This window comes from Pongo abelii, chromosome 4, assembly GCF_028885655.2.
Source record: "Pongo abelii isolate AG06213 chromosome 4, NHGRI_mPonAbe1-v2.0_pri, whole genome shotgun sequence".
NCBI lineage: Eukaryota > Metazoa > Chordata > Mammalia > Primates > Hominidae > Pongo > Pongo abelii.
Genome location: NC_071989.2, coordinates 41,499,398 through 41,513,025, shown reverse-complemented (window position 1 = coordinate 41,513,025; position 13,628 = coordinate 41,499,398). Strand labels below are relative to the sequence as shown.

Below are 13,628 nucleotides of genomic sequence, written 5' to 3'. Positions count from 1 at the left end.
CACAGGCAACAAAGGCAAAGATAGGTAAATGAGATTACATCCAACTATAAATCTCCTGCACAGTCAAGATAACAATCAACAGAGTGAACAGACAACCTGCAGAATGGGAGAAAGTATTTTCAAACCATACCTCTGATGAAGAGTTTATATGCAAAATGTATTAAAAACCCCAAACAACCCAATAGTTAGAAAAAAAAATTTAAAAATGGGCAAAAGATCTGAACAGACATTTCTCAAAAGAAGACATACAAATGACCAACAGGAATTTGAAAAACTGCCCAACATCACTAATCATTAGGGAAATACAAATTAAAATCATCATGAGGTATCACCACACACCTGTTAAATTGACTATTATCGAAAAGATAAAAAATGACAAGTTTTGATGAGAATGTGGAGGAAAGAAAACTCTTACACACTGTTGGTGGGAATATTAATTAGTACAGACATTATAGAAAACAGTATGGAGGTTCTTCAAAGGATTAAAAATAGAAATCCATATGATCCAGCATTCTCATTATTGAGTATACATCCAAACGAAATAAAATTAGTATGTCAAAGAGATATCTGTACTCCTATGTTCACTGTGGCATTACTTACAATAGCCAAGATATGGAATCAACCTAAGTGTCCATCAACAGATGAATGGATAAAGAAAATGTGGCATATATACACAAAGGAATACTATTTAGCCTTAAAACATGAGGAAATCCCATCTTTTGAGGCAACATGGATGAACCTGGAGGACACTACACTAAATAAAATAAGACAGGCAAAGAAAGACAAACATTGTGTGATCTCACTTATGTGAGGAATCTAAAAAAGTAGAACCCACAGAAGCAGCAACTAGAATGGTGGTTAGCAGGGGCCGCAGGAGGGAGGTGATAGGAATGGGGAGATGTTGTTTATGAGACATAAAATTTCAGCTAGACAGGAGGAATAAGTTCAGGAGATCTACTGTAGAGCATGGAGACTATAGTTAATCACAATGTACTCTACAGTTGAAAACTGCTGTTTCTCCACATCATCTCCAGCACGTGTTGTTTCCTGACTTTTTAAAGATCGCCATTCTAACTGGTGTGAGATGGTATCTCCTTGTGGTTTTGATTTGCATTTATCTGATGGGCAGCGATGATGAGCATTTTTCCATGTGTCTTTTGGCTGCATAAATGTCTTCTTTTGAGAAGTGTCTGTTCATATCCTTTGCCCACTTTTTGATAGGTTTGTTTGTTTTTTTCTTGTAAATTGGTTTGAGTTCTTTGTAGATTCTGGATATTAGCCCTTTGTCAGATGAGTAGATTGCAAAAATTTCCTCCCATTCTGTAGGTTGCCTGTTCACTCTGATGGCAGTTTCTTTTGCTGTGCAGAAGCTCTTGAGTTTAATTAGATCTCATTTGTCAATTTTGGCTTTTGTTGCCATTGCTTTTGGTGTTTTAGACATGAAGTCCTTGCCCATGCCTATGTCTTGAATGGTATTGCCTAGGTTTTCTTCTAGGGTTTTTATGGTTTTAGGTCTAGCATTTAAGTCTTTAATCCATCTTGAATTAATTTTTGTATAAGGGATAAGGAAGGTATCCAGTTTCAGCTTTCTACATATGGCTAGCCAGTTTTCCCAGCACCATTTATTAAATAGGGAATCCTTTCCCCATTTCTTGTTTTTGTCAGGTTTGTCAAAGATCAGATAGTTGTAGATATGTGGCATTATTTCTGAGGGCTCTGTTCTGTTCCATTGGTCTATATCTCTGTTTTGGTACCAGTGCCATGCTGTTTTGGGAGAGGATGTGGAGAAATAGGAACACTTTTACACTGTTGGTGGGACTGTAAACCAGTTCAACCATTGTGGAAGTTAGTGTGGTGATTCCTCAGGGATCTAGAACTAGAAATACCATTTGACCCAGCCATCCCATTACTGGGTATATACCCAAAGGATTATAAATCATGCTGCTATAAAGACACATGCAGACGTATGTTTATTGCGGCACTATTCACAATAGCAAAGACTTGGAACCAACCCAAATGTCCAACAATGTTAGACTGGATTAAGAAAATGTGGCACATATACACCATGGAATACTATGCAGCCATAAAAAAATGATGAGTTCATGTCCTTTGTAGGGACATGGATGAAGCTGGAAACCATCATTCTCAGCAAACTATCGCAAGGACAAAAAACCAAACACCGCATGTTCTCACTCATAGGTGGGAACTGAACAATGAGAACACATGGACACAGGAAGGGGAACATCACACTCTGGGGCCTGTTGTGGGGTGGGGGGAGGGGGTAGAGATAGCAATAGGAGATATACCTAATGCTAAATGACGAGTTAATTGGTGCAGCACACCAACATGGCACATGTATACATACGTAACAAACCTGCACATTGTGCACATGTACCCTAAAACTTAAAGTATAATAAAAAAAAAACGGCTAAAGGATTTGAATAGACATTTCTCAAAGGAAGACATACAAATTGCCAGTAAGCACGTGAAAAAAAATGCTCAACATGATTAGCCATCAAGGATATGCAAATTTCCTGTAAATGTAAATTCCCAGGGAAATGTGAAGAAAAAAAAGAAAATAACAAGTGTTGGCAAGAATGTAGAGAAATTGGAACCCTAATACCTTGCTGGTAGAAATGCAAAATGGTGCAATCGCTACAGAAAACAATTTGACAGTTCCTTAGAATGTTAAAGATAGAGCTACCATATGACCCAGCAATTCCACTCCTAGATATATATTCAGTAGGAATTGAAAACATATATTCACACAAAACATGTACACAAATGTTCCCAGAAGCGTTATTCATAATAGCCAAACAGAGGAAATAACACAAATGTCCATCAACTGATAAATAGATAAACAAAATGTAGTATATCCATGCAACAGAATGTTATTCAGCAATAAAAAAAAGGAACATACTAATACATGGTCAACATGGATGAACCCTGAAAACACACTTAGTCAAAGAATCAGTCTCAAAAGACCACATATTATATTATTCCAATTATATGAAATATGAAGAATAAGGAAAACCATAGACACAGAAAGTAGATTCATAGTGCCTAAGACTGGGGCGGAGGGATAGGGAAAAATAGGGAGTGGCTGCTAATGGGTTCAGGGTTTCTTTTGAGTGATAAAAATGTTCTAAAATTAAATTGTGGTGCTGGCTGCACATCTCTGTGAATATATTGAAGACTATTAAGTTGTACACACTAAATGGGTGCATTGTATGGCAAGTGAATTATATCTCAATAAAGCTATTTTAAGAAAAAAAAACTGCTGACAGCACATTTAGTGTTCTCACCACAAAAAACAAAATGGTAAGTATGTCAGGTAATAGATATGTTAATTAGCTTGATTTAGCCATTGCACAATGTATACATATATCAAAACATCATGTTGTGCACTGTAAATATAGACAAATATGTACAATTTTTGTCAATTAAAGAAAATTATAATAGATTTATTGACATTATTTCCAGATGTGATACTGGGAAACCCAAAGTAAAGAATATTCTAAACATAATTTGCTTTTATTGTTCAAAATTGTCAATATCTAGAATGACAATGAAAATTTAGGCACTGCTCTCTATATTAAAGAGATAGATATGATAACTAAATGAAATATGATCTTGGGCTGGATCCTGTACTGGAGAAGGAAAATAAAGAATATTATTGAAACATTGTTGAAGTATTAACAAAATAAACCTTATATTAAATAAAAGTACTGTATCTGTTGCCAACTTTTCTAAATTTGATTACTGTACTTGGTTTAAAAGTAGATTGCATAAATAAACTGTGAATTTCCTTCAGTGACATGTATTTTGGCTATCTTTCATACATCTAAGCCTAATGGAACAGTTTTTATTAAAACAAACTGCTTCTCATCCACCTCCAATTTAACCAGTTAGAAAAGATTAAGCCAATACAATCGAACAAAAGGCCAATTAAGCATATTCCATGATGACAAGAAAAGGTATTTCAATTTATCCTTTACTGTGGAGTAGGGCTATGAAGGTACCATGTCCAAGCCAGCTTGAGAGTTTTGCTTGGTACCCTGAGAACTGAGATCGCCCAGCCACCCAGCCTATTGTGTAATGGTTGTTCCTCATTGGTTTTCTCTTAAATTACTCCAGAGAGAAGAGCAGAAAAAGCATTTTTATTCAAGTACAGATTTATTCAACCATCTAGTCCTTGGAGAATAATGAAATCATCACAGTTTTTTTTCTCTAATTATCTGGTGCTTTCTTTGTTTCCTGCCTCCCCTGACATATATTGCCCCAGTGCCCAGTGTGGTAACAATACCTGTTAATCTCTAAACGTTAGCTATAGGAGAAACCATAGAAACCAAGCTTTTGTTTATTACAGTGGTATCTGAAATAAGTTCAGCTCCAGGCTGAGTACAAATTTATCCCTCACAATAACATAAATTACATAATTTAGATCTGTGATCAAAACAAATTGGAAGGTTTTATTTACAATAGAAATTCCAGAGAATTTAAGCACATTAAAGTTTAAAATGGGAGAGGGGATAGGGAAAGTTTCTGGTTAAATGAACACAGTTAGGATATTAAATTTATTCCCATGTAAAAGACTAAATGAATTTCTATTGAACGTCGTAATTAGCCATATGGACTTATGTCATTACTCTTTCAATACAAGAGAAAAGAAATAAAATGCTATAAACCAGAAGGACAAGGAGAATAGAGGAGATCCCACTAAACATAATATTTTATCAAAATTTTGAAAAACAGAAAGTAGTAAAATACTACCTGACTCGTAAGAGTAGGGGAAGCTATATGCAAAAAGGTATCAGAAATAGTAAATATATAGAGATTCATATAAATAAACTATTTTTTCTTTTAATTTCTTTGAAATAATGCAATAGTTTAAATTAAATCTCGAAACTTTTTTCCATTATTTCCCCCCAAGGAAATGGGTTAGAAACTTTTCACTGTAATTATTCATTCCTTCCTTGACATTTTTATACCCAAGATATGTTGTGCCCTTGTTTATGTGTTATAGATATATCTGTGCTTTATATATTAAAATTAAAAATATAAAACTTTTTTGTTTAATGCAAATTTCAGAATGACTAAATTTTACATTAAATGTAATATTTAAAAAATTAAAAAGCTATTAGCATATAACAACTTTGTAACTGCATGATTATTGCAAATTTCAATATAATTTATTTACTTATATAATTATGAAAGTTAGCAACATATGTAAATACACAGTAATAGTTTTCAAAACTATTAACTTTGAGCAAAAGTAAAATAATTACAAAATTACATTTCTTAAAGTTTATTTTTAGTGAGCTTAACTTTTTTTTTTTTTTTTTTTTTGAGATGGACTCTCTCTCTGTCACCCAGGCAACAGAGCAATGGTGTGATCTCGGCTCACTGCGACCTCCACCTTCTGGGTTCAAGCAATTCTCCTGCCTCAGCCTCCCAAGTAACTGAGATTGCAGGTGCCCGCCACCATGCCCAGCTAATTTTTGTATTTTTTAGTAGAGACAGGGTTTCACCATGTTGGTCAGGCTGGTCTCGAACTCCTGACCTGAGGTGATCCACCTGCCTTGGCCTCCCAAAGTGCTGGGATTACAGGCGTGAGCCACCGTGCTGGCCAGTGAACTTAACTTTTAACTTCTGCTCAATATAAGAAAATAACTTTTAACTTAACTAGCTGTCAGATATTCATTTATATATTGTTAATACTTTTTTGTTTTCAGCACCTGTATAATGATGGATTGAATAACTTTTATAGACTTGAATAACTCTTTTGAATAACTATTGAATAATTATTCCAAATAACTATTGAATAACTATTGAAACGTTATTTTTATTTAATTCTCAAAGCCCTAGTCACACACCAAAACAATGAGGATCAAACATAAACAACATCCATAAGGTAGCCAATGGCAGCCAATAAACTTGAGTAGGCCACTTCTCGCAAACTGTTAAGGAAAGAAAGCCATCTACTCGCTGCAGCACTGATCTTATACACATTTTGTGTATCTTCCCTGATCCCAATGTCAGTGCTGCTCATAGGATACCCACGAAAACGACACAGGAGAAATTAAATTCTAAAGAATGTGATTGCATCAGATAGGGTTGAGCTTTACAGGGCTATACACCATCGTAATAACTGAGAACATTTCACCAACCCCGTGAACAATCAATTTTCATCCTTTTGGAGGGAAATATCATCCCTGTTGAGAATGTATAGCTTAAAGCAAAAATCATGACAGTGTATTGTAGAGTTTTCATGAAAACTATAGCATAAAGGCCTAGGGTCAGGATAAATGCAATTACATAGTAGCAAGTACTATGAAATATGGAGATGAAAACCAACAACAGCAAAAAAATAAAACAGCTCTAATTTGAAAGTGACTGGTACTAGAAAGAAAACTGCTGGGCTGGGACAGGGTGGAGTAGTGGCTTTGGTTTGGTGCTTTAAGTCTTGTGTTTCTATTTTTTTTTTAGCTACATAAATAAACTACATAAATAGTTTTAAAAGATAACATTTTAATGAAATATTAAAATTAAACTGCCAAGAATGTATATTAGATACTTGCTCTTTTTTTAAAATCTGTTTGTACATTGGGCACACACAGACATAAAGATGGGAGCAATAGACATTGGGGCCTATTGGGTGAGGGGAGAAGGAGTAGGGAAAGGGCTGGAAAACTACCCATTGAGTATTATGATCACTGCCTAAATAACGAAATCATTTGTACCCCAAACCTCAATATTACACAATATACATGTGTAGCCCCGAATCTAAAATAAAAGTTGAAATCATTTTTTAAAAAATTAGCGATCCAAAGAATGTATATAAATGACCAACAGGCACATGAAAAGAGGCTCAACATCACTAATCACTAGAGAAATGTAAATCAAAACCAAAATGAGATATGACTGCACCCTCACTCATATGGTTATAATAAAAAATATGAGCAGTAAAAAAAAATAAATAAAAAATAAATCTGGTTTATATAAAGGCCTTCTTTCTGATTACACACAAAACGTTAGTAAGTCTGTTGAAGGAAAGTAAGCAAAACAGGATGATTTGAGGCAGCCAGAGAATACTGGAAGATAATAAAGAACAAGGTAAAACAAGTCCCACCAGAGAGCAGAAGACCTCAAATTCCTCTTTACCATTTATTTGTTGCATTAATTTGACTAATTGCTTAAGTATCCAGAGCCTTAGATTCTCCTTTTTAAATAATACATTATCTGCATAAAAATGAGGGCTGTCCAGGGAAGTTTCCAAAGTCTTTTTAGGCTTGAAGAAAATAATTCTTTAATTTCTACTCTTTACCTATTGGCCTCCACTCTACTTACTAAGCTCTTTTTTATCTAATAGATCTCAGCTTAGATGTTTGTCCTCCATCCTTTCCTGACCTCCATGTCTATTCCATATACTTTCTCATAGTACTTTATAATTGTTATGGCACTTATCAAACTTGTTATTATATACTTTTTGTGTTTATTTAATAATATCAGTTTTTACCTAATATACTGTAACTACACTTATGAGAGGAAGGATTATATTTGTTTTATTCACAATTATATTAGGGTTTTAACTGAATCTAAAAAATAGGCTTTCAAAACACAGCTAGTTTGAAGGTGGGTTGGGAAATAGTTTGGGTTCATTTTCAGCTCTCAAGTTCAAATTTTGACAGACTGGTAAGAAAAAGTAGCTTTTTATCACAAAAAGAATAAACACAGCTAAATGGCCAGCCTCATTTTTGCAAGTGTTTGAAAAACATGGCAAGAAATCAGGAAACAATTTGTCCTTGTATTACACACTACCCCAGGTCAGTAGATGTTGACATTTTGTTACTGTGAGACTATTTCTCGTCATCATTAATAAAAAATACAACATTCATCAGAGTTTGATTATTTTAAAAAATGACCTCCTCAGACACTTTTCAATTTGTTCCTGTTCTTTCATTTCCCTCTTTACTTTGGCCACACTCCTGATAACATGTAGAAAGATGATTGGAAACTGCTGTCTTCCCATGCAGGATTCAATACACAGAACATGTGATGTTAATGGGATTGTCAGGCGTTCAAGCATTTGACTGAGACAATCTTTCTCCTGGAATAACTTTTAAAAATTGATATTTATTTGTGTGATTCATGTCTCAAAGAGTGGACTGTTCTATCTCTCACTGCCTTTCTCCCTTAGATGTTAAAACTTGGAGTTGCTTACATGACAACACAGCATGTCTTTCTTTGCCTTGTAACAACAAAATTAGCTAAGATTTCAATAACCCCTGACATGGAATTATTTCTTCCTTCTTTTCGTCATGCTTTAGGTATTGCCCTGTGCCCAGAGGATCACATCACTGCTATCATTAGTTTTTCAGTAGTTTCCCACAACCTCAGAACTCAGAATAAAAATTTTCCTTCAAAGCACTTTGTCAGAGTTATTTCAAGGACTTCACATGTCCCTTCATTGCTTGCATTGCCTCATTTATTAGCTACTTATAACCCAGAGAAAAAAGGGTGCTCAATACAGCCCCCCCAAAGCTCTCTCAACAGCTTTATCTGACCACAGAATGGTCTTTCTTTCTCAGTCTCCCCACTTCCATCCTACAGACAAATCTAGATGACCCTACCTAGAAGAAGATGTCCAGATTTAGAAGCATGATTTCCAGCTTCCTTTTTCTATACCACCCTAGGAGGTAAAGAATCTTGGTAAATATTCAACTAATTTATTAATTTCTACTATTGCTGGAGATTGTGTGACATAATTGTGCATCAGGCTCAGGGCTGACATCAGCCAGCATGCATGACTTGAATAAACTAGACAGCATGCATTCTGATTAAGCAGTGCCACTTGTGAAATTGTTGGAGTATCTTTTTTGAAATTGTTTGCAATTGTTTGAAAATCATAAAATACATCCTAGTTAGGATAACTTCCTTGCAAGTAGCAAAAATGTATTCAAAGTATAGTTTACTAGAAGGAAAAGGTGGACCTTATGAAATACAAGAGAAGGAAGTACAGCTGAGTTTCACAGGAACAGTATTTACATTCTCTAAGGCCATATGTTCTCACACTTACATTTCTTCAAGTCCTTACCTCATTCTTTTTTCTCTCTACAGAGGCATTCTCTTCTTCTCCCTGCATGCAGCTTAAGCAAGCTTCACATTCTATTTAACTAGTATCTCTAAGTCCCACTCCCCAACCCTGGCACATGAAATCCGAATGACCCATACCCAATCCTGGCCTATCACTTTTGTCCAAGGGGCAGAATCATGAGATCTGAAACCAGCTCAGTGGGTCCTACAGGATTAAATTTTCTGAGATCGGGCTGGACAGATTTTCTTCAAGAAAGCATAGACCCAGGAAAAAAAGAGGCAGGAAGAATGACCTGCATTTTAAGAAGACACAATAGTTGAATAAACATTAAAGAAATATTTCTTAAAAACCATATAATTCATTTATTTATTTTTTCTCTCTCCTGTCTTTATGGAGATTGTAAATTTTACAAAGGCATGATTTTTTTTTCTGTTTTGTTTACTGTTCAAGTGCCTAGAACAGTTCCTTGCAGTAAATTTTTGCAAAATTCGTGAATAAAAACCTTTGGATAATGACAACAGTGGTAATTACAGTGAATATGATGAAAAGATAAGAGAATAAGTGACTGCATAAACAAAGGAGGTTACGATTTCTGTGAATAGATGGATTTCTTATCATTTTTAGTACTTCTTAACATTCTTTTTCTTTTCTATCCAACTACTATTACTATGAGGTGAAGTTCTTGAAAGAACTAACCAAAAGTATTCATCTTTGTATCTTAAGTCCCAGCATAATGCCTGGTATATAATCAGTAAATGTTTGTGAATTGAGTGAAATGGATGAATCAAGATACTGTTCCTCCTATGGCATTTTGAAGAGTGCTTTGCAAACCATAAAATGCTACCAAAATATTAGATTATGATTTTCATTATAGTAGTGCGTTAGAAAAAATACCTTAGTAACAGTATTCAAGATGTTTGGGACAACTGTAGGACAAGAAACAAACTAGAAAGCTGACCCAAGAGTCTAGGTACAATTCATCTGACTTCAATAGGCTTTTTTTTTCTGCCTTTTCCCACAACACAAAGCTCTAAAATGGAATCCAACCTAAGTTTCTCTATAATCCTAGAAGGGGCAAAACTTGACAGAAGTTTGGCTTTATTGTCTCAAACTAGATTTCTATTACTATGTTAGACCAATTTTAGATTTGGAGACTAAATTGTAGCTCATTTTCTTTCCATTCCAAAGAATCACCAAAGAGTTTATTCCATTTAATATCATCATTATGCATTGTTCAACAATTCAACAAACACATAAATAAAAGCAATTCTTAGAGCATTTTGTTATATGAAAGACTGTTACCTCTTATTGCCAAACACATGAGAATCTACATAGTGGAATTTAGCTAAGGGCACATTTGTAGAGGCATATTCAGCAATTTTCTCACAAAAACTCGTGTGTAGACAACTTAATTCAATCAGCATTGATTTAACTTTTATGTTTATCAAATATAAAGATAAATATTATTCAGGCTCAGTATAAAGGAACTTTGAATCTATTAAGTGGACTAGGAGTGGGCAATAATAAAGCACACAATGATCATAATATCCGGCAATAGTAAGTGAGTTCCATATGAAAGGTAAAAAGAGATTCATATGTTTAAAGGGTGGAGGAATCATGTAACATCTAATCTAAAGTGTGAAAATGATTGTGAAATATAGAAAAATTTAAGAAGGAAATACATTTGGAATGGCCCCCGAAGAAGAGGTACACAATATACTACATTTGGGATTGGGGAAGAAAAAGTTTCAAGGGAAAAAATACAATAGCAAGAGAAACCATAGGCCATTTTGAGGATCAGCAAGTTATCCAATTTGGCTAGATGGTGGACTATGCAAAATGAAGGAAAGAAAATGAGTCTAAAGGATAATATAGTAGATAGAAAATGAGTCTAAAGGGTAATATAGAAAAAAATTGCTCAAGGTTTCCAATATTAGGGACTGGGACTCTAGCTAATTTGGTTTCCTTAAAAGAATAACACTGAGATTTTGAATAGGGTTGTGCTACTGAGAGGTGAACTCTAGAATATCCTTGCAGAATAGATTAGAAGAAATTACAGGAGGAGTTCTAAAGCTCAGAGACCAGCTAAGCCACTGATGCAATCTTCAAGGAAGTGGAACTGTAGCCATAGACATGATGGCAAGGTGGAAAAATGAAGAATGCATAGAAGACATACTTCAAAGATAAAAGATAAATAAAAGATAAAATTGCTTCATATATTTAGCATCTAAAAGGATAGGAGGAGTCAGGGAGTGAGGATGTGATCTCTGCAATACGATGTTTCTATTATCTGTCTGAACATCAGAATACTAAGATAGGTGGACTAGCAAGCAATCAATACAAAGGTGATCAATAACCCCATGGAAGTAGATGAAATCTCAAATGAAAGAAAAGGGGTGAGGATAAAATCCTAGATGGGTGTAGGAAGAGAATCATAGAGGAAGGCAGAAGAGGAATTTCCTAAGTGTTCAGAGAAACACATGTATTATATTTTGTCCAGGAAGCCAATAGTGGATTTAGAAGAGGTCATTCAGTTTGGCAATTAGGAGGTTAATGGAGGTCATTGAGAGAATAGTTGGTGTAGGCTGGTTGTATTTATCACATAGATTTCAAAGAGTGAAGTGAATGAGGAGTAGATGGCAAAACATCAAATGCAGTCAATTTAGACTATCTTTCTAATAATTTTAGTAGGAAAGAGAAGGCACCAAGAGTGTGGAAGCCTGAGATCCAAAATACCTTCTGTTTCCTCCATATTTGAGAGTTTTGATCCATGATTCCCCAATTGAAATAGTTCAATTTGCCATTTCACTTTATCTACTCACATATTGACTGACAAAGCACACTCTGAAGAGTTTTTGAAATAGATGGAGTCATTAGCCTTGGCTCTAATGACAAATTATAGTACTTTTGCTATAATGATAAGTTGGCATGTGAATACTTAGCATGTGAAAAAGCCTTCAGATAGCAGCTTCCATTGTTCATTATTTTATATTTGTGGTTATTTTCTTGGCAGAAAATACCATTTGGCTATGAATCTATTATCATTAAAAGAGGAATAATGGTTTTTAACAGAATACATATTCTCCTTCTGGTAAAATGATAATTGCTCCATCTTAACTCTCCATGTCCTGGCCCTCATTTTCTCCTGCACTCTTCTGTTTTTTTACAATTATATGCTTTCTACTGGTCAGTCGGTAGCAACTATCTGCCTTATGAAAATAGGAGATTTTGTGTGAGAAGGTCTTCTGTGTCACCAGCCAAAACTTTAGAAGGCCTGCAGTTGCTGAAGCAACTCAGCCGGTGCCAGTAAACTTCATAGCAGACTTTGTTTTTCAGCAGCACACATCTAAATATTGTTTAGACAACACCTATATTCTTTGCATGCACAGAGTCAGACCTGAGCACAACTGCACACAAGTATTCAATTCCTAGCTCTGAAACAATCACCTACTCATCAGTCCCAAGTAGGCTACTTCTACTTCTCAAAGCCACTGGACACTGTGTTGTACGTATCAGACCAGAAATATCTCTCTCTGGGTTGCAACTTTTCCTATAATGGCCAGAGAGTAAATATTTTAGGCTTTTCAGGCTAGAGAGTCTCTGTTGCCAGCTCCTTAACTCTACCATTGTAGCACAAAACCAACCATAAACAATGACCAATTGTGTGACTTTATTCCTATAAAATGTTATTTACAAAAACAGGCATCAGGCTAGTTTACCAATCCCTGCTCTAGAAAAAAGACTCATGAGTGGGATTTGTCATTTAACCTTCCAAAAGAACACAAGATGGAGAATCCAAATACATTGTTGAAAAAATTCTAGATTCTTAGTTGGTGCTGGGTCAATTCTAGTGTTCGGATCACAGACATTTGCATTCCATCTCAAGGATTTCCCCTTACTATCCTTAACTCTCTCCACCTGTGTTTTTCCAGTGCCGCAGCATACAATCTTACTTCTCTGTCCTCCTCATAGACCACATTACAAATAAAGTCCTCTTTAAGCTCATCCGACTGGCACCTAACTTTTCAACTCTCTGTATTATCACTTGCAGTATTTGCCTTTAGCTCCAAACACCTTGAACTCAGGACAAATGAATTTTATTTTAGGGCCTCAAAGACCAATTAAAGAAAGAATTATGCAAATTAAATGATATATATTCTTGTTCAGTCACCAAATATTTCTTTTCCTATTTATCTTCTCACATAATCAAGGGCGAAGCTGCTATCCCAGCCCCAAACTAGCTTCAACACTGGTCGGCAGCACACCACTCTACTTTCCTCTTTAGGCTCAAATTTCAATCTTTAAAATCTCAATGTAGTATAAGAGAGAGAAAAAAGACTGGAAATCAGATCATCTGTATTCCAGTTCTGACTTACTCTGGCCTTGGGAAAGTTACTACCATGTGTGTTAAACTATGTGACCTTTGAGTGGTGGGTTCCCAGCTGTGCTTCAAGTAATCTTTAGACTTGCTGAGATCATCATTTCCCACCATGTGATAAAAATTTAAGCTGTCTAAGGAATATTTGTTTTA

At 35.1% G+C, this 13,628-nt stretch overlaps 1 protein-coding gene across 1 annotated transcript in view; it reads left to right on the top strand.

Moving 5' to 3' along the window:
• Positions 1–13,628, top strand: part of C6 (complement C6) — a 134,710-nt gene that overhangs the window by 38,554 nt on the left and 82,528 nt on the right. The gene's annotated exons all lie outside the window — the stretch shown is intronic.